General features: G+C 37.3%; 2 pseudogenes; both read right to left on the reverse strand.

The window, feature by feature from the left end:
* Window positions 1-35: 35 nt before the first annotated feature.
* On the reverse strand, window positions 36-2,241 carry LOC113326286 (annotated as a pseudogene).
* Window positions 2,242-4,467: 2,226 nt separating this feature from the next.
* LOC113326288 lies at window positions 4,468-13,078 on the reverse strand (annotated as a pseudogene).
* Between the last annotated feature and the right edge of the window lie 12,300 nt (window positions 13,079-25,378).

Here is a 25,378-nt window from a genome sequence, read left to right on the forward strand (position 1 = left end):
GCAGAAGACTTTCTTGTTAAGACTTTGATTCCCGTTTAGTCTAGGTATGTTAGTTCTTTATTTTGTATTTTCTTGTTTTTTCTCAGTGAATCTGTATTCACCTGAGCCAAACAATTTTTGGTATTCTTAAGTTTCACTGTCAGCATTATTTGAATTGAGCTTCGTGTAATCCCTGGATTCAGAAAAAAAAAAAAAGATTTGCCATACATCAACTTGTACACGAAGTGTCATTGCTGATATCGTTTCCTATTGAGTTATGGTGCTGAAGTTTCTTGTTCTGTGACTTTGAAGCTCCGAGTTAATGTGGATTTCCTGAGTAATCAATGGTGACGTCAGAATCCCCATGGTAGAGAGAAGTTTTGAAGTTGTACACTGTTACTTATTGATCAGCTTGTCCACTACATAACCAGTTAGTAGAAGGTTGTTGTAATTTTCATCAATAGGACCTAGTTGCAGTTCTTTCAGCCGCCCATCAGATCCCCTGAACTGTACAGGGTGGAGCCTGAGCGTGTGATTGCGGCTAATTGTTGTGTATGAAGCCCATTGGTTTTGATTATCCATAAGCCGGTTAACTCATCATTAGCATAATTGCTACAGTTCACCTCAACATTTTTATCGATCATAAAATTTATTATTCCATTTCAACATTTTCATGGATGTATATATCGCATTTTTTGTTGTCATAGGAAGGGAGAGGGGGTGATAGGTGTTGGTGGAGTACTTACACCATGAAAAACGAAGGTGACGCGATAATTTAGTTTGTTACTCCTGCATTTTATTTTGTAAGTACTAAAGTTGTGTTACGTAACAACAAATTGGCGCGTGCATCGCGACTGCGTCTTTGCTAGTCTCTAATAAATATTTGAGTTCTCCTTCTCTCGGACTTCCAATCTATTATGATCAAAACAATTTTATTGAAACTTCAGGTAAATTCAACTTTTACTTTTGCCAATCAACTGCTTCATTGAATAAAAAGGCAATTGCATATGCTTGGAACATTTCAACATAACCATGCCTAAATGAAATGAGATAGACAATGGATTTAGTCGAGCATCAAACACTGTGAAGAACAACGGTTTCAACAGTGAGACCAGGTCCGAATCTGAATAAAACACCCCATTCCATGCCCTCACCAGTAGTCGATTTTCCTTGTACAATCAAATTTTTTCGCATCTCATCCAGGAAAAAACTACAGATGCACTAGACATGTTACCATACTCGCTCAGTACATGACGAGACGCTCCAAGTTTCTCTTCTTTCAAACCGAGTTTTAACTCAACTTGATCAAGAATCGCTGGACCACCAGGATGGGCGATCCAGAACAAAAAATTCCAATCGCTAATGCTAATCGGCGTGAAAACCTCGGTTAAGATTTCCTCGATGTTTCTGGAAATCAGTCCAGGAACATATTTCGACAAATGCAAAGTAAGACCCGCTTCCAGGAAGAGTCCATGAATTTCCATATGGGAATGAGGGAGTATATTTTGAGCAGCAGAAACGATTTCGAAAAGTGGACATTCATTTGAAGATTCGTGAGGATCAGCACCAATGATCATGGCACCTGCACCATCGGCAATAAGAGCTTGACCAACAAGGGAATCAAATGAATATCATCTGGACGGCGGAACGTAGCAGCTGTAATTTCAGAGCACACATACGTGATCCCTTGTTATTCTCGGCCAAGCCCTTAGCAAGGCGTAGGACAGTCCCACCAGCATAACAACCTTGTTGGTAAATCATTTCACCGACGGAGAAAGACCGAGAAGTTTACAGAGTTAGTAATCAGCACCAGGCATGTCTACACCCGAATTAGTGCATACTACTAAATGAGTGATCTTTTACTTGGGTTGACCCCATTCTTCGATGGCTTTCAAAGCAGCTTCTTTTCCGAGTTTTGGTACTTCCATGACTACTATATCTTGACGTGAATCAAGTGAAGGTGCCATGTATTCGCAAATGCTAGGGTTTTTATTTCAAATTTTTTCCGTAAGATGCATATGACGTTTCCTTATCTTTGACTTTTCACCTGCATGCGGAATTCATTCAAGGCCGTAACTATTTTTTGTGCTAAAATCTAAATGACATCAATTTTTTGGTCATAAAACAAAATGAACGAGATCACTTACATATTCGTTTAAACTTGTCTTTGAGATCGGTCATGTGTTGGCTCTTTGTGATGTTGAAGTAGTAATCAGGCCCTTGAGATCTCTGTGCACGACGAATTTCCTCAACGGACACCATTTCCTTTTTCAACTTACTAATCAGCAGTAGGGTTTGGATAAATTAATGTCTCGAAATTCTAACGTAACACTAGTGAACTGAAAATGATTTGTTTCGTACTAATAAACTAAGATCTCCCTTATATAGAGAGGTGTGGATGGGTTGAATCTTGCACTGTAATAATCCAACCGGTGCCGCCTGAACCCCAAAACTCTACCTAAAATCCAAAGGCTTACCTACCAGAATTACAAACTTTGTTGCACTATAATAGTCCAATCGGCACCGCCTGAAATACAAAACTCTTACGTAAAATCCAAAGTTACCTACCAGAAATACAAATTAACTTTCCAGTGATAATTAAATTAATATTTGGCTAAAAAATAAAGGATGTAAAGGCAACCTCACTATGGTGTTATCCAATCTAACTCCTTACAAAAATGATTTGTGCACCATGATGTACGTGCACCGTGTGAGAGGGGGTGGGGCCCACTCATGCCTCACCCCTATCCCAATGTAGAGAGGGTGACATTTCGGCCGTCCGATCCCTTCTCGGTGCGTATCACGGTGCACATCTCGGTAGGTCTATCACTGCCGAATTCCTTTAAAATTCTAAGCCATATGAGACTCCAGGTTGCGCGGTAAGGAAAACTCTCCTCTACATTAAAAATGAGACCACCCACCTCACCAAATTGCTCTAAAAAATCTCTCTCCTCACCAGCATTCAGATAAATTTTCTATTTTAGCTTCAAATTTCCGTCAAATATCTCGTGGAAAAAAAGAGAAGAAAAAAAAAATTGCCGCAAACAAAAGAAAACCTAAAGTCTATTCAGCGGGAAATCCAGAACCCTGACTTTCCATCTTCTCTTCCACTTTCTTCCTCTGTGAATCTCCCTAAACCTTATTCAGCCGAAAATCCATAACCCTAACTTTAAATCTTCTCTCCACTTTCTTCCTCTGTGAATCTTCTCTTTTTCGACTTGAGCTCGCCAAGGACATCTCTCCCCTTTCTCTTCTCGGAGCCCTAGGTTTTTTTTTCTTTTTTTTTTTGTTCTTTCGTTGTCTAATCTAATCAACTTTATTTTTGTTTGTTGCTTAGATTAATGCCATTTGTTAACTAATTTTATGAGGTATTGATATTTTAACTGATTCTCATTTTAATGGGTTCTCATTTGATTTTTAGATTTTTTATTTTGATTTTAGATAACTGTTTGATTTATTTGAATGTATTTTCCAGTTTCACTTGGGCGTTGGAAGGTAAAATTCCATGCTATCACAACTTGCAGAGCAAGAAGATGGAAGATTAATTTGGGTGTTGCTTCCCATGTTGTAGGTCAAGAAGCAATGTCGAAAGTTAATTGGATTGATGCGTTGGTGTTTATATCCAGGACAAAATGTGCTACTGTGAAGCAACAACTTGGTTTGATATGCAATATCATCAAGTTAAAATTATAGCTTTACTATTATAGGTGTTTCCATTAGTTTTTCTTGCTTCCAGATTATGCTTTACCATTATAGCATCATCCTTCCAGCTTGACTTAGTTTGATATGCAATATGGATAGATTATAAAAACTTCAACGACTTGGTTTGTCTTCCTCCCTTGATTTGAATTCCATGCATCATGCCAACAGTCAAGCATTACAGAGTTATCATCAGTGCAGGTTTATTTGAATAAGACATTTAACAACAAAGATTACATGGTGCTAACGATATCTTTGCCAATATATGGTTCAGAAGAAGGCGGGATTGATCTAAACAAGGCTAGATTAGAAAGAAAGGCCACCACAAAAGCAAGAGAATGGTTGGCTAATAAAGGGCATGGATAGTTACATGTTTTTCTGCAAATTAGCGAACAACACTATGGAGTATTATATTCATTTGCTTTTTAAAATTGAAAATCTCGTCTGAACCCTAGCTTTTACTGGTCAACAAAGTTAAAACAGATATTTATTTTTTGAGAATAAAGAATTGAATTACTGAAACCATACATAAAACAAAAGAAAAATTGTTGTCGTACTATTAAAATAGGACATGCCCTGTTCTGGATTTGAGACAACAATTTTATTCGTAGTACTATTATCATCTTCTTGATTACTTAACTTGTCTAATCTAATAAACATATGAAAGAAGGCTGGTAAATCTTCCTCCCAGTTGTTGAAAATGGGAGATTTTCTTGTCTCCACTGCTAGCTTATCTGCCACCGAATTGCTAGATTTGTGAACGAATTTGAACCCAAAAAGTTGTTGCACTCAGCTAAAATTTGCATTGCCTCCTTGACTATAATCTGATTCCTCCATTCCGTCATGATTCTCTTTCCTTTGATAAATCTCAAAATCTCCCTCTGTCCAGAAATGTGTCAAACCTTCATTTTTGGCCCACTTTGCTCCCTGCAAGAGAGCTACCACTTCTGCTTTTTCTTCATTTGCAACAAAGAAAACCCCTGACTTATCTTCTCTTCCATTACCTATATCATCTCTCAGAATTAGTCCAAAACCACCAAAGACTTCCTCTAAAATCCAAGATGCATAATTTATTTAATTTAAAGCATTGATGTTTAGTACATTTCCAAGGAACATTTTGAATTTGCTTGTAGGACAGGCATTAGATGTTCTCAAGTTTCTTTCATTACAACTCCAGAAGCTTAAGTGTCTCTAAATTATAATAGAGGTTTGTAAAGAAGGAGCATATCCTCCTCAAAAATTCGATTACACCTCTCTTTCCAAATAAACCAGCATTTTGTAGCATTAATTTTTATTACCTTGTCTCCCTACAATTGCCACCAATTCCCATATTACCAATTCATCCAGAATGTTTAACAAAAATTGTTTCGATCATCTAAAGCGTTGGCTGCGATTGTGTTTCAACCATGATTTCTTAAAAAATAGAATGAATTTATCTTTGTACTCGACAAGGGATAAGAGATTTCTTGCATGTATTTATGTGGATTCATCAACTTGAAAATAACGAACTCGGAAGACGTCTAGCTGTTTCGATTCCTCACACGCATGATCATAACCAATTCACTCTTACTCCCTCCATTTGGATAGTTACTTTTTATGACAGTTAATATTAAGTTGTGATATTACTTACTACCTAGTGGTAAATTAACAATAACTTGAATTATTTGAGTCCTACGGTTTTCTAGGTTGTATATGATATAAACCTCACCAAACATATCTTCGGACACTCTTGAACAACAGGGGAAAGTAACATGAACATCGTACGGAAATTAGACCACCTACCTCTTAGAGTGACTGAATTAAATCGTTGTGGTGGCTCTATATGTGTAAAGGGAGTACACCATCACCACCTAGTTGTCTAACATTTTGAACTCATATTTTTTATCCACACATAATATAATCCATAGCTAGGGTGTTAGTAAATTCTTTAAGTCTTCCATTTCTTTTTCTCTTCTCACTCATATTTGCTTTACCAAAAATAATTTTGTTTAGTAAAAAGAAAAGAACAGAAGAAAAGGTGTGAAGGGAAATAAGTAGGAAGGTGTTTATAGGCGTTGTAAAGTCGACTATTAGCGATTTTAATAACATCGAGCGGTATAATGAATACCCGGCGCTGCAGTCTTCATTGCTAGCGCTCTAGATAATGTCATTCACTAGAAATTCAATCCCTTAACTCTTTTACAGTAGTAGCGCAACTCATTTCTCATCCACCCTTGTAAGGTTAATAGATTTTTTTGACATGATGTTTAAGAATATCCCTCATTTTAGAGTATTGAGCCCTGCTGGGCCTTATTTAGTGCATGATTTAATCGGGCACCTCGTGGAGGGTCTTAAATGGGAATGTTATAATAAAGGTGGCATATATGAGTGAGAATGTTAAGCCATAACACACCTCATTGGATGCTGATCAGTGCATGTGTATCGAGATGGAATTTCTGCAAAAGTTTGTTTAGCCAATTTCTTAACACTTGGTGGTACTGACGTCTGACGACCCATTGGGTACCTCTTGATCAAATTCTCTATCTCTCTCTAGCCAGTTAGACTGTTGTGTTATATGCCTACACTTTTTCCATTTCTTTGATAAACAATACGTTTTTCCCTGAAAGAAATGTCACAACTACCATATTAGTTTTCTAACATGTTTCGTAAAGCTAGTAACTCGACACCTACGAATGTACCAAACAGTGCTAAAGTTGATTGTTGATATCCCTTTGACTGGATCGTCCAGAGTGGAATCAAATATCCATAAACCCTTAAACGATGTTTTTTGGGATACTCTTTGTTTTCCCCAATTTGGACAGATTCAATGACTTCATTTCCGAAACAGTGATTGATTTATCCAATTAAATCATTTATAAAACCCATCAATCGATCTCTTTTTCTTCTTCTTCTTCATGGGGCAGTGTAGATGATGCAGCATTACCCAAAATCAAAGCTCTCGGTCTCTCAAAAATCAAACCCTAGAAATGAAAAGAAGAGAAAAGAGCGAGTGACTTAAAAGGATCATTTACCAGCCGCCGACCCTAAATATATTCAGTTTGGATTCGACTCATTTTATCTCTTCATCTAACAACGCGTTCGGAGTAATAAGTAAGTTTAAAGCGACTTCTAAAACTAAAAAGTGGCTCCAAACAAAAATCTATTTTGCATCTGACATCTAGTATCCAAACGCCTGTCACTTCCTTCATCATGAGATTATGACCACTAAAAAGTAAAGTCGATCTCTTGACCATTAATGACAACATTTTTCTTACAAGTTGGAAAGTAAAAGCGTAGTTTACGCAAAGCAACTTACTTATTACGTTTCATTCTACGTGCTGATGCTACAGTCACGTAGCAGCTACTGCATGCATGTCATTGTAATATTGTATTAGTCACTTTTCCCGATCCTGATGTGGTCAAGAAATGATTTTCCGTCGAGTCGAGTTCTCTGAGCATGTACTTCTTCAAAAGTTCCTCTACGCAAATCTCCGAAACGGCAGGAGTTTTGGTGTGATCAAGCTCGGTACTGGACCTACTTCTAGGTCTAGTTTAGGTTCATGAAATGTTGCGATTGAGAGCCTCTTCTTCGTTGAGTTTGTTATTGCCCGATGTTCAATGCTACGGTAAATCCCATTAGTCATTATCTGTCAAAGGGAAACAAACAAGAAGTAAACAAATTTAGGCTACTCCACAACAAGGATCAGTACTACGAGGCCGGGCATACAGCCTAGGACAATTTAACTTGGATCATCTTATCCTGTATATAAATACCTCCAGAACGTCTCCAATATTCACGATGAACGCATTAGGCAGAGGTTTAATTGAAATCCATCTCTTTTCTTTTCTTATCTGTAGTCCTTCCACTTTGTTGGCTTGAAGGAGGATTGTCAAACCGGTAAAATCCGAGTGTGGTGTAAGACCGATGACGAGCTCTGGTGTAGGACAAGGAGGATAGTAATTCATTCTCATCGATTGCAACCCATCTTCAAACACCCCCGTTATAACCTTAGTGTCAGATTTTCCTAGAGCTTTCCCCATCATGTCGAACTGAATCATGGCTAGTTTATTCTGTTGGTTGAACTTCAACATAGAAGTCACTAACAAGCTGGTTAGGACAAGATTAGGAAATTGATGTAATCCTAAGGGAATTAGAAGTCATCTAGTTCTAAGAAAAGAAAGACATGTAATAAGGTAATAGGACTAGGAAAAGGAATTCATAGTTCTATATATATATGATCACCAAAGTTGTGGTTGATCATATGAGCAAGATTAGAGCTTGTGTTTAGTTTTGAGAGATTTTCTAAACATCAATAAAGAGAGTTGTCTTTATATAAGCTAAGTTTCATCTTGCAGTTGCCATTAATTGGTATCAGAGCTTGTTTCTGAGCCATGGAAAACGAAACCACCATTGTGGGTGCAAAACAGTTCACGCCACCATCAATACAAGTTCCAATCCTCAACGCCACAAACTACACAGTATGGGCCATGAGAATGAAGGTACTGATGAAAATCTACAAAGTTTGGGAAACAATTGATCCTGGTACATTGGACCCAGACAAAAACAATGTTGCCATTGGATTACTCTTTCAAGCAATACCAGAATGTCTTGTTCTACAAGTTGGTGAACAGGAAACTTCAAAGAAAATTTGGGATGCAATAAAGGCACGTAATCTCGGAGCTGATCGAGTTAAAGAACCCGTCTGCAAACCTTAATGTCTGAATTTGAAAGAGTGAAGATGAAAGACACTGATACTATTGATAGCTTTGCAGGAAAGCTATCAGAGATAGCCTCAAAAGCTGCGTCACTTGGACAATCCATTGATGAAGATAAACTGGTAAAGAAGTTTCTCAATAGTTTACCAAGATCCAAGTATATTCATATCATAGCTTCTCTCGAACAAGTCTTAGATTTAAAGAAGACTAGCTATGAAGATATAATTGGAAGATTGAAAGCATATGAAGAGAGAATCCTTGATGAAGAAAACAATGGAGAAACTCAAGGAAAACTCTTGTACACAAACTCTTACCAACAAAACTCTGCGACAAGAGGAAGAGGTCGTGGAAGAGGTGGTAGAGGAAACAGAGGCCGAGGAAGGGGAGGAAGGTTTAACTCACAAGATAGAACAACAAGTCAGAATGATCAAAACCAAGGGAAAGAAAAGAAGGATAGATCAAACATTATTTGTTACAGATGTGATAAACCAGGACACTTCTCCTCTGTATGCCCTGAAAGAATACAAAAGATGGAAGAAACAAACAAGAATGAAACAAGGGAAGCAGATACACTCTTTTCATGCACGAAGTTGTATTCTTAAACGAAGGGAAACTAATACCAAAGAACTACGAATCAAAGGATGGAGAAGAAGGAATCTGGTATTTAGATAATGGAGCCAGCAATCACATGACTGGTAAGAGACACTACTTTTCTGAACTCAATGAGAAAATCAAAGGACAAGTGAAGTTTGGGGATGGATCTTCTGTAGAAATTGAAGGGAAAGGATCAATTCTATTTCAGAGCAAGACCGGAGAACAGAAGCTTGTCACAAACATCTACTTCATCCCAAACTTAAAAGCAACATTCTAAGTTTAGGACAAGCTACAGAAGTTGGATGTGATGTTAGAATGCGACAAGATTATCTAACAGTTCATGACCCAAGTGGAAGACTTTTAGTTAGAGTCTCACGCTCACAGAATAGACTCTACAAGATAAGTCTCATGATTGGAAGGCCATTGTGTCTGAATATGAGACTGGAAGATCAGACATGGAAGTGGCATGCAAGATTAGGACACATAAGTTTCAGAACCTTAAAAACTATGTCTCAGAACAAGATGGTTCGAGGGCTACCACAACAAAACGGAGTGGTGGAGAGGAGAAACAGGACTCTAATGGAGATGACAAGAAGTTCTTTAAAGGCTATGCAGGTACCTAATTATCTATGGGGAGAAGCTGTACGACACTCCACATACCTAATAAACAGGATACCTACGAAAGCTCTGAAAGACATGACTCATATGAAAGTTTGCGAAAGAGAAAACCAAACATAGATCATTTAAGAGTGTTTGGTTGCAAAGCATACGCAAAAGTTGATTCTGCAACTCTTAAGAAACTGGATGATCGATCTCAGACTCTTGTGCATCTAGGAATTGAGCCTGGATCCAAAGCTTACAGATTATTCAATCCAACAACGAAAAGAGTAATAGTGAGTCGAGATGTGGTATTCGATGAAAAAGCAAACTGGAACTGGAAAGAAACTAATGATGGACCAAGTAGGGATCCAGGAATGTTTCACATGAGATGGGGTCAAGTAATTGATGAAGGCGAAGGACCCATAATCATCAATACCAATGGAAACAATGATGTTAATCAAGAAGAAGAAGAGAATAATGAAAACACTGAGAATAACGAAGAAGAAGAAGAAGAAGAGAAGAAGAAGAGAAGAAGAAGAAGAAGAAGAAGAAGAAGAAGAGAAGAAGAAAGAAGAATAAGAGATCGATGAAATAACTCAACCCATTCCACTGCGAAAATCAACAAGACAGATACAAAAGCCACAGTATCTGGAGGATTATGTTCTTCAAGCTGCAGAAGAATGTGAGATTATGCTACTTTCTGTTAATGATGAACCAAGGAATTTTCAGGAAGCAAAGGTCTCGACTAAATGGACACAAGCATGTAGAGAAGAAATTATTTCAATCAATAGAAACAACACTTGGTTTCTAGTTGATAAGACAGGTGGGGTAAAAGTGATTGGTCTTAAGTGGATCTTCAAGGTTAAAAGAAATGATTATGGAACTATTAACAAATATAAGGCAAGACTTGTAGCTAAGGGATACTTTCAACAATCAGGCATAGACTTTGATGAAGTTTTCGCACCAGTTGCTATACTAGAGACAATTCGTCTCTTAATAGCAGAAGCTTCATCAAACTCATGGGAAATTCACCACTGAGACGTTAAGACAACATTCTTACATGGTGAATTTCGAGAAGATGTGTATGTTGAACAACAAGAAGGTTTTGAAGTAAAAGGACAAGAGCATAAGGTTTATAAGTTATCAAAAGCTCTATATGGTCTAAGACAAGCTCCTCGAGCCTGGAATACAAAGTTAGATCAAATCTTAAGAGAAATCAGTTTTGTTAAGTGCTCTAAAGAAACATCAGTATACAGAAGAGAAGAAAAGGGAACTCTTCTTGTGATTGCAGTCTATGTAGATGATCTATTATTGACTGGCAACTCCCTTAAGGTGATCAATGAGTTCAAGAGAGAAATGTCATCAAAGTTTGAGATGTCAGACCTCGGAAAACTCACTTATTACCTTGGCATAGAAGTCCATCAAGGAGTAGATGGGATTCAGATTAAACAAGAAGCTTATGCAAGGAGAATTCTGAAAGAAGCAGGACTTGAAACTTGTAATCCAACTAAGATACCAATGGAGTTTGGACTTACAGTTTCAAAGGCACAAGAAGAAGTTGAGATTGATCCAACGAGTTATAGAAGAAATGTTGGATGCCCTAGATACTTGTTACACACAAGACCAGACTTTCTTTCTCTGTGGGAATAGCAAGCCGTTATATGCAGAGTCCACGCAAGTCTCATGGTGATGTAATAAAGCAGATATTGAGATATCTAAGAGGAACAATCAGCTATGGATTGAAGTATGGTCGAGGAGGATCAAATGGAATTGTTGGGTATTGTGACAGCATTCATAATATTGACCAAGATGATGGAAAAAGTACAACTTGTCATATATTTTATCTAGGAGAAGCACCTATTACATGGTGTTCACAGAAGCAAGACACTGTAGCCCTCTCATCCTGTGAAGCTGAGTTTATGGCTGCAACAGAAGCAGCTAAACAATCAATATGGCTTCAAGAACTGTTGGGTGAAATCAAAGGAAGAGAACCTGAAAAGTCCTCATCAAGATTGATAATAAGTCTGCAATTGCACTCACTAAAAATCCAGCGTTTCATGGGAAGACGAAACACATTCACAAAAGGTATCATTTCATACGAGAATGTATCGAGAAGGAGATCATCAACGTTGAACACATACCAGGAACTGAGCAGAAAGCAGATATATTGACAAAGGCATTAGCTCAGATCAAGTTTGAAGAAATGAGACAATTGATTGGAGTACAAGATATGTCACGGGTAAGGTTGAAGCTTAAGGGGGAGAATGTTGGTTAATCTTCAACATAGAAGTCACTAACAAGCTGGTTAGGACAAGATTAGGAAATTGATGTAATCCTAAGGGAATTAGAAGTCATCTAGTTCTAAGAAAAGGAAAGACATGTAATAAGGTAATAGGACTGGGAAAAGGAATTCATAGTTATATAATATATATGATCACCAAAGTTATGGTTGATCATATGAGCAAGATTAGAGCTTGTGTTTAGTTTCGAGAGATTTTCTAAACATCAATAAAGAGAGTTGTCTATATATAAGCTAAGTTTCATCTTGAAGTTGTCATTATATTCATCTCTGATGAGTAGGATTCCATCGCCTCCCTGCATATATATATATATATAAAACAATTAATGAAATCATGTGGTTCAAAAATTAGAGAGAAACAATGGGGTATAATTAATTAACCTGGGAGGTGTAGCTGCACTACAAAACAGAAGGCCTCTTGGGACGGCCAAAAAACGTCCCAAGAGGATAAAAAACCGTCCCAAGAGGTATTAGGGACGGTTTATGTACCGTCCCCTGTTCCACCGTCACTAATACTATTTGGCCATGTTTTCTTTTCGGAACGGACATATTTTAGCCTTGATTTAAATATTTTATAACTATTAGGGACGATCAGGCCATCACCGTCCCAAATATCCTTCTTTAGGGACGGTTTTTTCAAAACTGGCCGTCCCTAGAAGCCTTCTTTTTTGTAGTAGGTAGAAAGTAGTGGAAATAAATAAGGCTTCCGCAAATGGAGAGGACGTGTGACCATGAAAAACATGTCTGCCCAATCGAGTCTCTGGTCATCTGATTGGACAAAGTGTTGCCCAAATCCTTCACCATCTCCTTCTTTCTGATCATATGGTGTTTTATCATCCATTGGAAGCTCCAAAAACCTCTCAATCTCTGATTTCACATTTTCCACCAATAAAGCGTTGACTCCATGATTTACCACCTGCAATATATATATATATATAGAGCATATTAGCAATAATAACTCGTTATTAAACATAACTGCTGGATATGCTTTGTATCTATACCTGAAAGAAGCCCCATTCTTTGCAACAAATTTTGCAAATCGATCACAGGAACAGTTTCATCAATTATACACGAAGCACTACCAATGATGACTGGATCTTGATCAGTGCATATGAAACGAGATGGAATTTCTTCTGACGAGCTCTTAGCCAATTCCTGAACAATTGGTACTGACAACCCATTACCCAGCTTTATCGTTTTTGTAGTCTCCATGATTTTACTTAATTTATAGAAGACTTCTTGATCAAATTGATGAACCTCTTGCTTAAGAGAAGTTCAGATTATATCATCATAATCCTCTCTGATCTGGTCAATGACTTTTGTTTTTTTCTGAAGAAATGTCAGTGCTACCAGCCTTCTAGTTTTTAACATTATTGTGTCTATATAAATTATTATACCGAAGAAGACTCTAGTCTACACCTAGCCTTTTAGTTTTTATCTTTTGTATTATAATGAAGAGTAATGATAGAGGTACCGAAGAAAGCAACCATGCAATGTACAACGAGTGGAATGAACGGCCACAGACGGTGCTTAGCATCTGAAAGGGACGTGGGGCAGGTGTAGGTACCACCACACTCTCATACGATGCGCACTCGGTACATTTTCTTCGGTCACTCTATCATTTTTGTTAGGCCTGTCAATGGATACCGATTTTCCGTTATCCGATATCGATAATCCGTTAGCCGTTACTGCTACCATCCGACATAGCGGTAAACGGATATCCGATACCGATAAGCTAACGGATAATCCCTTCTTAACGTAATGGTAGTGGCAGATCCTATTTCCGTTAGGTTTAGTTCCGTTATCCGCTAACGTGCGTACTGCACGTGTAAATTTTTATACGTTATGTATTGTTTGGCTCATTCTTCTGTTCTTCACTTCGAGTTTCGACACAACAGAGAAGTTCTCACTTCTCAGAGAGAAAAAGAGAGAAACTACGGATGCTGAATCAAGCATCGTCTTCTCTGCCTTAGAAATCATCATCTTCTCTGTGTGATTACTGATTAGAAACTAGGGTTCTCTTCTTCAATTTCCTTTGAGTTTAATTTCAATCTTCAAAACTCAATTTCAATTTAGGGTTTCTGAAATTAGAGTTCACAATTTCAGATTTGTGAAATTAATCATGTCCCAAAGCGAAAGAGGAGCATCAAACCATGTTGGGTCTTCACAAAATCTCTCTATTTCAGTTGCATCACATTTATCTGCTGCTGCTGCATCCAACCAAGTTCAAGCTTCTGGAGTGAATTCAACACCTGCTTCTATTACACCTGCAATTCGTCCTAGAGAAGAAGAAAGATGTAGAAGTATATGAAGACCCAGTTATAGTTGAAGAGAAGAAATAAATGCGCTCAGTAAGGTCTGATGTATGGGTTGATTTTGAAAGGAAGGTTGGAAAGAAGACAGTAAAAGGTGGGAAGGAGGTTGGGGTACTGATAGCTGAATGCAAACACTGTCACAAGAGAATACCTGCTCCCAGTAACCAAGGAACCAGCCGCTTGCATTACCATGCCAGAATCTGCAAAGAAAAGCCTGACATTAAGAAAGGACAAAGCAAGATTACTTCTCTCAAAATAGGTAATGCTCAAACCAAGTTAGCAAATTGGAAGTTTGATCCTGTTGTTACTAGGACACTAGTTGCCAAAATGATTGCTAAATATGGTTATCCAATCACTATAGTTGAGCATCCTTATTTTAGAGAGTTTGTTAAGTATTTGAATCCTACTGCTAAGCTTTACACTAAGAATACAGTTAGGGAAGACATCATGAGACTAACAACTGAGTTCAAACTGCAATTACAAGAACAATTTGAGAATACATCTAAATGTAGTTTAACAACAGATATGTGGTCATGTAAGCATACAAAGGATGGTTATTGTTGTGTGACACTGCATTACATAGATGAGGAGTGGAAACTGGTTAAGAAAACACTAGCATATACTTTAGTGCCATCACCACACTCTGGAGAGGTTCTAGCATCTGTAGTGAAATCAGTGTGTCTAGAATGGAACATAGACAATAAGCTTTTTGTTGTAGCTGCTGACAATGCTAGCTCCAACAATTTTATGATGGAACAGCTGAAGAAATGGCTTGATAGCAAAGACTGTTTAGTTCTTAATGGGAATATGTTCCAAATGAGGTGTTGTAATCATATATTGCACTTAATTGTTGGGTGGGGAATGAGAGTAGATGCTCCATTTATAGATGCAGTTAGAGAGTGTGTAAAATATGTCAAGTCAAGTCAGGCTAGAAAAGAGAGATTTGAATGTGCAATTTCCCAAGTTAAGCTTCCTGCTTCAAGGTCTGTCGGTTTAGATGTGGATACCAGGTGGAACTCCACCTTTAAGATGCTAAAGGATGAAATTTTTTTTAGACAAGCTTTTGCTAGGCTAGCTGATTTGGATGATGACTTCAAGATACTACCAACCTCTAAGGAGTGGCAACAAGGAGTACACATATGTGAATGTTTGGAATTTTTTGATGTCCTTTCAACCAAATTTGCTGGGATTAAGTATCCCACAGCAAATTTGTATTATAATGGGGTTCAAGAAGTTAATAGATGCATTAAGCTATGGGAATCAAGTGAGCATGAGTATATCAGAGACATGGCCAAGAATATGAGGATGAAATTTGATAGCTACTGGAAAGAAAGTAACACTTTGATGGGAATTGGAGTTGTTTTGGATCCTAAGTACAAATCTAAATGGGTGGAGTTTGTTATGAAGAGAGTATATGGTGTGGAACACTATAAAAGTCACTATAACAAATTTGAGCTTGAACTCAATGCTCTTTTCTGTGCTTATGAAACTAACACTACAGCTCCAGATTACTTTGATACGGGAATGCATTCAACTGCAATTGAGAGCTCTGCAGGTACAACAACATCATATGAATTTGGTTATGATGATTTCATTATGGAAAACAATATGTTTGAGGTTGAGAAGTCAGAATTGGAGACATACTTAGCAGAACCAGTTCTTCCTAAAGGCACAGCCACTGAAGAAATGAGGTTTGATATCTTAAGTTGGTGGAAGAATAATGCTCCTAAGTACCCAATTCTCTCAAGGATTGCAAGAGATGTATTGGAAGTTCCAGTGACAAGTGTAGCATCAGAATCTATGTTTAGTATTGGTGGCAGAGTTCTCACATCTCACAGGAGTTCATTAGCTCCAGATCTTGTTGAAGCTTTGCTTTGTTTGGGTGATTGGCTGCCAGATCTCACTCTCAGTGACAGTGATAGTTGTGTTACAGGTACATCTTAATCTTTCTTTTTTTTTGCAATTTATTGGCTTATTGCACTGACAATGACATTGCCAGCTTAAAATGTCTAACACTTTTGATTTTTCTTTCAAAATACAGAAGTTCAGGACTAAGGAGTAAGGTAAATGCATTTGCAGATGCAGTTGGCACTTGGGACTTGGCAGAGGAGAATCTGGAGATGGAGGAGGAATGCATTTGCAAAAAAAACATGAAGATTATGAACTTTTTTTCTTGTGTGGCAATGGCATGAACATCTGTATGTCTTTTTTTGGTGTGGCATGGATTTAGAACATGTTTTGTTGGATTTTAAAGCTGTTATGTGTACTTGTTCAGTTGTTCTGTAACTTCTGTGTTTTTAGCCTGTTTTGTGGCTGTCATGTGACTTACCGGATGGCAGCGGAAAAATATCCGTTATCCGGTAAGTCAAACGTAACGGTAACGTTTTTGAATTTCTTATTTCCGCCGGAAATGAACGGTAACGAATATCCGCTAAATTTTAACGGAAACGGCAGCGGCAGAGCCTATTTCCGTTATGTTAGCATCCATTGACAGGCCTAATTTTTGTATAATGAAGAAGAGTCAATTAGTCAAGTCCATATATATTATTATAGGGAAATTCTAGACACACCCAAGTTTCATATTTGGATTTGTCCCGATAGGGAATCGACGGCCAGCACCTAGCATCTCTACATTTGGATTCGTAAGGGTTAGAAATGGAGCCCATGTTCTGTTTCAGTCCGTGCAAATCTCGGTGAAAACCGAAGTGTATCTAAACTTTTCGATTATTATAACGAAGAAGACTCAAGTCTATGTAATTTATTACAAGGAAGAAGACTCGAGTCTATATAAATTATATTATAATGAAGAAGACTCAACTTTTTTGTGTCTATATTATTGTCTATGTATTATTATAGCAAGCTACAAGTCTTTAACCCGGTGCACGCACCTAGTATGTAGTGTATTGTGTGTAAAATCCGTATCAACTGTCCCTACTACTTTTGCTAATTTGAACTACATTTTTTGGGTCTACATCTTTATTTGGTATTCCTGTTAGTATGATTTTTTATTGTCGTTTATTTACGATTTTTGTGATATAGAAACAAAAAATGGTATGGCATGAGAAAGCCCTCTCTTGAAATTCAATGGTGTGAATTGTTAAAACAGATAAATAAGTAAGACATCATTCACATGACATGTCGTTAAAGTCTGCGGACATCCAATTTAAAACCAATTGACACTGAGTGGAAAAGTCCTTCTATATTATATTCAAATTAATTATGTAAAAATAAGCGATGCGGGACTATTATCCTTCCACACGCCCCCTCACGTGTAAGGCCAATTGACACTGAGTGGAGAGGTCCTTCTATATTATATTCAAATTAATTATGTAAAAATAAGCGATGCGGGACTATTATCCTTCCACACGCCCCCTCATGTGTAAGGCCAGTAACTCGGCCTAACACGTGGACCACGTACGTAATGACCAAAGTCGAGTCATGGGTGCACAAGTGACAAATCGGTCACGGTAGATAATAACGGCCAAATCGGACCTGCACTCCGGGTACGGGCCTAACTCTGATACCATGTTAAATTTTGTGGGCATCCAACTCAAAACCAATTGGAAATGAGTGGGAGGCCCTTTCATATTATATTCAAGTTAATTATACGGAAACGAGCGATGTGGGACTATTTTCCTTCCACACATGCTTTATGATGCAGTGTATGCACCTGCCCAAACTTTGCCGAATGATTTTTTTCTTCTGGAAGGCCTTCGTTAGTTGATTTACGTAATCTTGAATACCCTTGAGACAATACCAGGTCGGTTTTCCATTCTTTGTGTTGTCATCAAATGTAGAGATTGTTTTATTTACAGCCTCATCGGGCCTATGAAGTAATATAGAGAGTCCCCTAAATCTGCATATGGCTATTTGTATCATGATAGTGTTGTAACATGTATATCGTCCCTTCATTCAGTGAAGATGGTAACACGGTCCATTTTTCCAACAGACGCAGGTGATGTGTCGCCTGACATGCATGACTTCATGTTTCAGAGCATTCCAAAGTTCAGCCCTCAATTTGTTTTGGATTTTTACAACAAATCTCAATTTGGAATCTTTAGCCAAACATGGTTGGAACAGATGACCTTTCTGAATTCTAATGACGTTTTCGTTTGATCGTTGTGGTGTCCTATGTGCATAATACCCCCTATGGAATTAAGATGCATCTTGTGGGATGCTTTGGCAATGATGATGTGTAAAGTAATTCTGACATGATTTCACCACAAATCAAAACAATTATGGTGACGCCATGTGTCGTTTTTGGGTCTCTTATTATAGAAAAAAACTAGTCAAATCACATGTACTATTTGAATTGTTCTCTTTTAACAACACCAAATTTGATGATAATGATATTTTTCTCGTAAAATAAAATTTAATATTCTTATTTGTACTCGTTACGTAGCTAATTCAAATAGTTTTACAAACATGTCAATTTTATAAAAATCATGTATGCATTTTGAAAGTATTGTTTTTTAAAAAAAAGATATCAATTTTTAAAAAAATTTAACCTATTTTTAAAACAACAGCATTTCTGTGAATATGTAAATATGTAAGTTTGAATATGTAAATATTGATTTAATGTGAGTTTTTACCTTTAAAAATATGGGAAGGAGTAATTGATATTGAAGGTCATATTAGTAATATCAAGATTACACCAAGTTATTTTGTCCTTTTATGATTAATTAAAATACCTTTTTTCTTTATATTAGTTAGATTAGATGAAGAAAATTAATAGAGTACTGGCCCATGCTTAAGCCAAGATAGATACATAATTCTACCTATTGAATTACCAGAAGGGTACAGAAGTGCACGGATAAGTTATCCTGGGGGAATTTTTTCTTATAAAAAGAAAACTGCTTACTGTTACCTCTTTCTGGTTTCTAGTATTATTACAATGTGCTTTTTTGAGAGTCACACCATGGAATATTCATTCATTATTTCGGGTTATGCCATATATTACAAATAATTGCGAAAGAAATGAATATTAATTTATCAGTTTGAGGCCTAGGAGTTTTATTAGAGGCTTGTTACTAAAAAAACAAAAAAGGTCACTAAAATTTTCACATAATCCTTTAACAAATATCATGTTACTACCTATCTTATCCCTGATTAATCAGTGTTAATTAGATCTTCAAAACATCAAACAACTGGAAAAATTTGATTTTTTTTTGCGAAGACACTATCAGAATCGGTTTATGTTCATGGACTGGTAAACTGATTCTGGGTTGGTGTTTTTATATTCACGAAGGACATTAGAAATCAGTTAACGAATGTACAGGTAAGATCTGATTTTTATAATCGGGTTATTATTCGGAGTCATATAAAAATAGATTGTCTCATTTTCGTAAGAAAAGAAATTCATTCTTGCTTTCATACATTTCAACTCTACTTTTTTTTCCGTAGAAATCACGGATACGCTTAGCACGTGCATCAAGTTTTTGAACCATTGGGAGACCCCAGTGAACGAGTTATAGTCTCGCGAGGGTTTACTTAGAGATATACCCATAAAATCTACATAAAAACCCCTAAAACTATCAATCTTCATCCGAGGAATCCGAGTTCGATTCACCCACCATCAAGTCCGGGGCATACTCTTAGATTTTGGATACAATGAAGTGATAGTTTTCATCAAATGTGAATGCTTCCCCCGTTTTTTCCAAGTAGCATGCTTTCATGGCTTCATGCTACAAAAATACAACAAAAACTTATTTTGTTAGCTACAGATTTATTAACGTGGATTGTGTAGGATAAACCATAAAAAATACTTACAAATTATTGAACGGACATGCTAAAGTGGCTAGCGCTCAAAATCCGTTGTTGGATAGCTATAAAAGCAACTACCGCATTTTCAATGACTTGGTGCCTAACAAGGTATTTTTTTGAAGACTTCTTCTCTTCGGGTTCCCATAATCTTTCCTAAATTTGTTATATATCTTATCCCAAAATATTTCGGATTCTACCCTTACAAGGGTGGTCGACAACTCGAATTTCGGCGTACCATGCTTTGATGATTGTCAAATCTTCGGCGGAGTCAAACGATGCCATGCTTGTATGTGGAGGTATGACATGAGTAGTGGTATCTAGAGTATATGGAGAAGGAGCGCATAAAATGAGCAAACTTGAGGAAAATTGGGTCCGGGGATGAGGTCTCTTTATATAAAGAAAGAACCAACGACTAGTTTTTTCGGAAAAAAATGAAATAATTTGGCTTGATCGATCTTCTCGAATGTCCATAAAAACCAATTATGTTTCCATGGCGAACATAATTGGTCTTTATGTTTGGCAACATCAACCGATTGAGGCTGGAAAATCAACAAAAAAGATTGAATTTTCAATTGAGAGTAATCAATTGATATATTTGCAAATGTAATCTGATTCTGACTAGAAAAGGATACAGAACCCTGACATTTCCGAGGAATAAAGAATCAGATTATACTGATAACCACATAAAATGATTCCACGATGAAACATCAAGAATCGGTTTATAGGTGCAGTCATATAGCCCGATTGTTTGCTTGAATTTGCAAAACAAAGTTTGAAGCATCCATATTATTTTTACCATGACCCATTACACACATATAGAATAATCAATTATAATTAAAACTTTAAGTGCATTTAAATTCAAACCATAATAATCCAAGAAATAAACCATAACCATCCAAAAAAAAGGTTAAAAACTTAAAACGTATAACTTAAACCACTAAAAGTATTAAAAACTCAGAACTTAAACTTAAAATATCTAAAAGAGACCATCAACATCATGGATCACCAGCATTAGGAGCAGCAACGTGACCTGCGCATTGGCAAAAGCAGCTTCAGCCATTTCTTCAGACAAACTGTTCAAGTGTCTGTCGTGTACCCTCCGAGCTGCAATTTCATCCCTTATTCAACTGGAAAACCTGATGAGCTCAACGAGCTCTTCCAAGTCACGCTTTTCAGCCAGGGTCATCTCCAAATGGGTCCCACACCCATAGCCGAACTTGTATAGGCTTCTAGGTACCATGGTATATCTAGTTCAACAATCAGTTCATAGGAAAACATATGTAATCCGATTCTAACAAGAAAAATACATAGGAAGATTAAACACCATGAATCGGTTTATATGACACATGTATAAAAACCGATTGGGATATGGAATCTGAACAAACGATTTCTATATCGGTACATTAACCACGTACATAAAAACCAATTGTATGAGCACAAAGTTCAAAAATATAATTAGTCCCTAGAATTGGTTTATGCTAATGCACTTATAAACCGATTCCAGTGATGTCTTTTGACATTCTGATTTCTACCCAGAAACGGTCGATGCTAATCATCTTAAACTGATTCCTATGCATGCTCTTCATAGAACGAAGAACAAAACCCATAATTTAGAAACATTAGATGAGAATAGTAAGTTTGTTTTTTTTTCTTTTACTGACAATGGTAATGAAGTATGGGTTAGTTTTAGAAATTAATTTGAGGATAGATTGATCTTTTTGTCAAATTTGACACCCCATAACCATTTACAAAAGTTGGGAGAGGAAATCGATAGGCCTCAAATAAAACCCCTGGGCCTCAAATTAGGAAGAATCATTTAGCAAAAAGAGAAAAAAAAAATAATACAACGACGATGATACATGGTGTGGTTGCTATCGGGCCATCAGCATTACCATATATCAGCATGTATCGATTCCATGTGATAGTCGATTCCATCTGTATTCTCATTAGCTTATTAGTGGTGCATGATTTAAGAAGACGCAATCACTAATCTTAAATCCAATCGGACATTGCGGATGGAACACATGCCCAAGAATGTGCAGCCAGAGAGTAACAGTAATTGATCTATCGTCCATGCATGCGATATGAATAGGAGGTAGGATTCGAACTCAAAATCTGAAGCTTGTTGGAATATTTTCAACGCCGCTAACCAAAGGGGGGTCCTGGGGGCAACGCCCCGGAAGAATTTTTGAACTGAAGGTTTTATTTGGCCGATAAAAGCCTGTTCGAAAATTTCGAATCCAAAAGACACCATTGATGTCTGTTGATGAAGGAACCTGACGTTTCGTGAATAGAAACCTGTTGGCGAATAAAAAACCTATTCCCAACAGGTGCAAAACCCTTTATAAATAGCTTCTCCCAGTTTCGTTTAACATATAAGAAAAATCAATCTGTTTTCTCTATTTCAAAAAGCATCATCAGAAATCTCTTTGTGTGTTCTTGATTGAATCAAGGGGTACAAACCTTGAATTCAGTTTTCGTTGCAGGGCTTTCATTGTATCCTGAAGGCAATATTTCGCATACCTGTTGTAATCGCCAATTGTTATTGGGAGGGTAGAAATATTGTCTAAAAGAAATTTATACAAGCCTTGAAAGTTTTGGAGTGCAACACTTTCTTCTCTGTGTCATTCATCCTTTGTGAAACCCTATTTTTTCCAACAGTTTTTAGACAAATAATTTCTGGCAATGGAGGGTGAATCTTCGAATTCGAATGCTACTGCTCAATCTCTGCAAGTGATGAACCAAACCTTTACTCGATTGGAACGTTTTGATGGTGAAGGTTTTACCCGTTGGCAAGAGACTGTGAAGTTTTTCCTGATCACCATCAAGTTGTGGTACATACTTGAAGATGGATTGGAGGAAATTCCTGCTGCAACTGACAATGACACTGAGGAATTGAAGGCTAGACGAAAGCAGCGTCAGGAAGATGATTTCATGTGTCGTGGTCATATTTTGAATGCTCTGGACAAACATGTGTACAATGCACATCGGAGTATTGGGACTGCAAAGGGATTGTGGACTGTGCTTGACAACAAATACAAGATTTCTGAAGCAAGCAACAAGAAATTCCTGATTTGCAATTTCATGGATTTTAAGATGGTTGACAGTAAGTCAATCATTGCCCAGGTCAGTGAACTTTTACTCATAGTTAATCATCTTAAGGATGCTGGAATTGATCTTGTTTCTGCGTTTGTTGTTGGGGTTATTATTTCTCGTCTCCCCCCTTCTTGGAATGGTTATAAGAAGAAACTTAAGCATGCTGACACTGACTATGATTTAGAGTCCTTACAACGTCATCTTCGCGTAGAAGAGGACTCTCGTAAGCGAGAACTTAAGGATAGTCCACATTCTGAAAACCATTCTAAGGTGAATAGCGTAGAAGAATCTAAAACACCGAATTCCTTGAAACCTAAGAATGATACTCAGTTTAAGAAGCATCCCAACAAGAAGAGTAAGAAGAAGGGCGCTGGCGGCCCTTGCTACTTCTGTGACAAACCCGACCATTTTGCTCGTGACTGTCGTCTCAAAAAGAAACAACAGCAGAACCAGAAAAAGGAGGCAAATATGGTCGATGACAAACTTGTGATCGTGGTGCAAGCCGCCAATGCTGTTGCTGAAACTGGGGGTGGATGGTGGTACGACAATGGTGCAACCATCCATATCTGTAAGGATAGAAATCTTTACAAGACATACGAACCGGTTAGTGGAGAAGGAAACGATGTTGTCTCCGCAAACGGTCAACGCAGCAAAGTTATTGGGAAAGGCACTGTTGAACTCTCGTTTACTTCGGGAAAGACTGTGACTCTTACTAATGTTTTACATGTCCCTGACATCGTGAAGAACCTTGTTTCCGGCGACCTTGTTATGAAGGCTGGATTCAAGACGACCTATGAGTCTAATAAGTTTGTGTTGTCCAAAATGGTGTGTTTGTTGGACAAGGATATGCTTGTAATGGGATGATTAAGCTTAATTTAATAAATAATGGTTCTGCTTATATTGTTGACTCTGTTAATTTATGGCATGGTAGATTAGGGCATGTGAATTATGGTTCTCTTAGAAACATGAATCGATTAGGCTTGATTTCTGATTGCAATTTTGATCATGCTTCTAAATGTGAAATATGTGTGCAAGCAAAGATAACTAGAATTTCCCATAAGTCTGTAGTACGAAATTCTTCCTTACTTGAATTAGTACATAGTGATGTGGGTGATTTGCATGGTTCTGCCACTCGTGGTGGAAATAAGTATTATGTCACTTTTATAGAAGATAGTACTAGATATGCTTATACATATTTAATGAAATCTAAGGATGAAGTCTTTGATAAATTTAGATTTATAAAGCAGAAGTAGAGACACAATTAGAGCACAAAATTAAGATTTTACGTTCTGATCGTGGTGGTGAATACTTTCCTACTGAATTTAATTCCTTTTGTCAAGAGCATGGTTTAGTTCATCAACGTACTGCACCTTACACACCTCAACAAAATGGTATGGCTGAAAGGAAAAATAGAACTTTGATTGATATGGTTAATTGCATGCTTATAAGTTCTGGTTTGCCTAATTCTTTGTGGGGTGAAGCTATGTTGTCTGCATGTTATATTTTGAATAGAATTCCTTTGAAAAAGAAGAGTGTTTCTCCTTATGAGTTGTGGTTTAAGAGGAAACCAAACTTGAGAAGACTTAAAGTCTGGGGTTGTTTAGCATATGTTCGAAAGCCTGATCCCAAAAGACCAAAGTTGGGAAACATGGCTTATAAATGTGCTTTTGTGGGATACTCTCTTAATAGTATCACCTACAGATTTATAAACCTTGACACTTTTGAGATTATAGAATCTGTAGATGTGGAATTCTTTGAGAACTTAAATAGGAACAGTTCTCAAATGCAACCCATGGAGAATCCATTGTTACCTGATCTAGAACCTATGGAGATTGATAACAATGATGAAAATCCCTCTCCTACTCATGACAATGATATTTCAGTGCCTACTGAAGATATCGAACCTAGAAGGAGTAAGAGAGGAAGGATTGAGAAAAAGCCTGATCCAAACTTTATTTATTACCTTGTAGAGGCAAATAAGAATAGAATTCTTAGTGTTAACCAGTATGTTATGCATACTGATGATGACCCTAAAACTTATGCTGAAGCCATGAGTTCTAGAGATGCAAATTTCTGGAAAGAAGCCATCAATGATGAAAAGCATTCGCTTTTGACTAACGGGACTTGGGTATTAGTAAATTTACCTCCTGGTGCTAAAGCAATAGGAAGTAAATGGATATTCAAGAGAAAGTTGAGAGCTGATGGTGAAGTTGATAAGTTTAAGGCAAGGCTAGTTGCCAAGGGTTATAAACAAAGACATGGTATTGATTACTTTGATACATATGCTCCTGTTGCCCGCATCTCATCCATTCGTTGCTTGATTGCACTTTCTTCTATT

Source organism: Papaver somniferum, unplaced genomic scaffold (assembly GCF_003573695.1).
Source record: "Papaver somniferum cultivar HN1 unplaced genomic scaffold, ASM357369v1 unplaced-scaffold_10, whole genome shotgun sequence".
Classification (NCBI taxonomy): domain Eukaryota; kingdom Viridiplantae; phylum Streptophyta; class Magnoliopsida; order Ranunculales; family Papaveraceae; genus Papaver; species Papaver somniferum.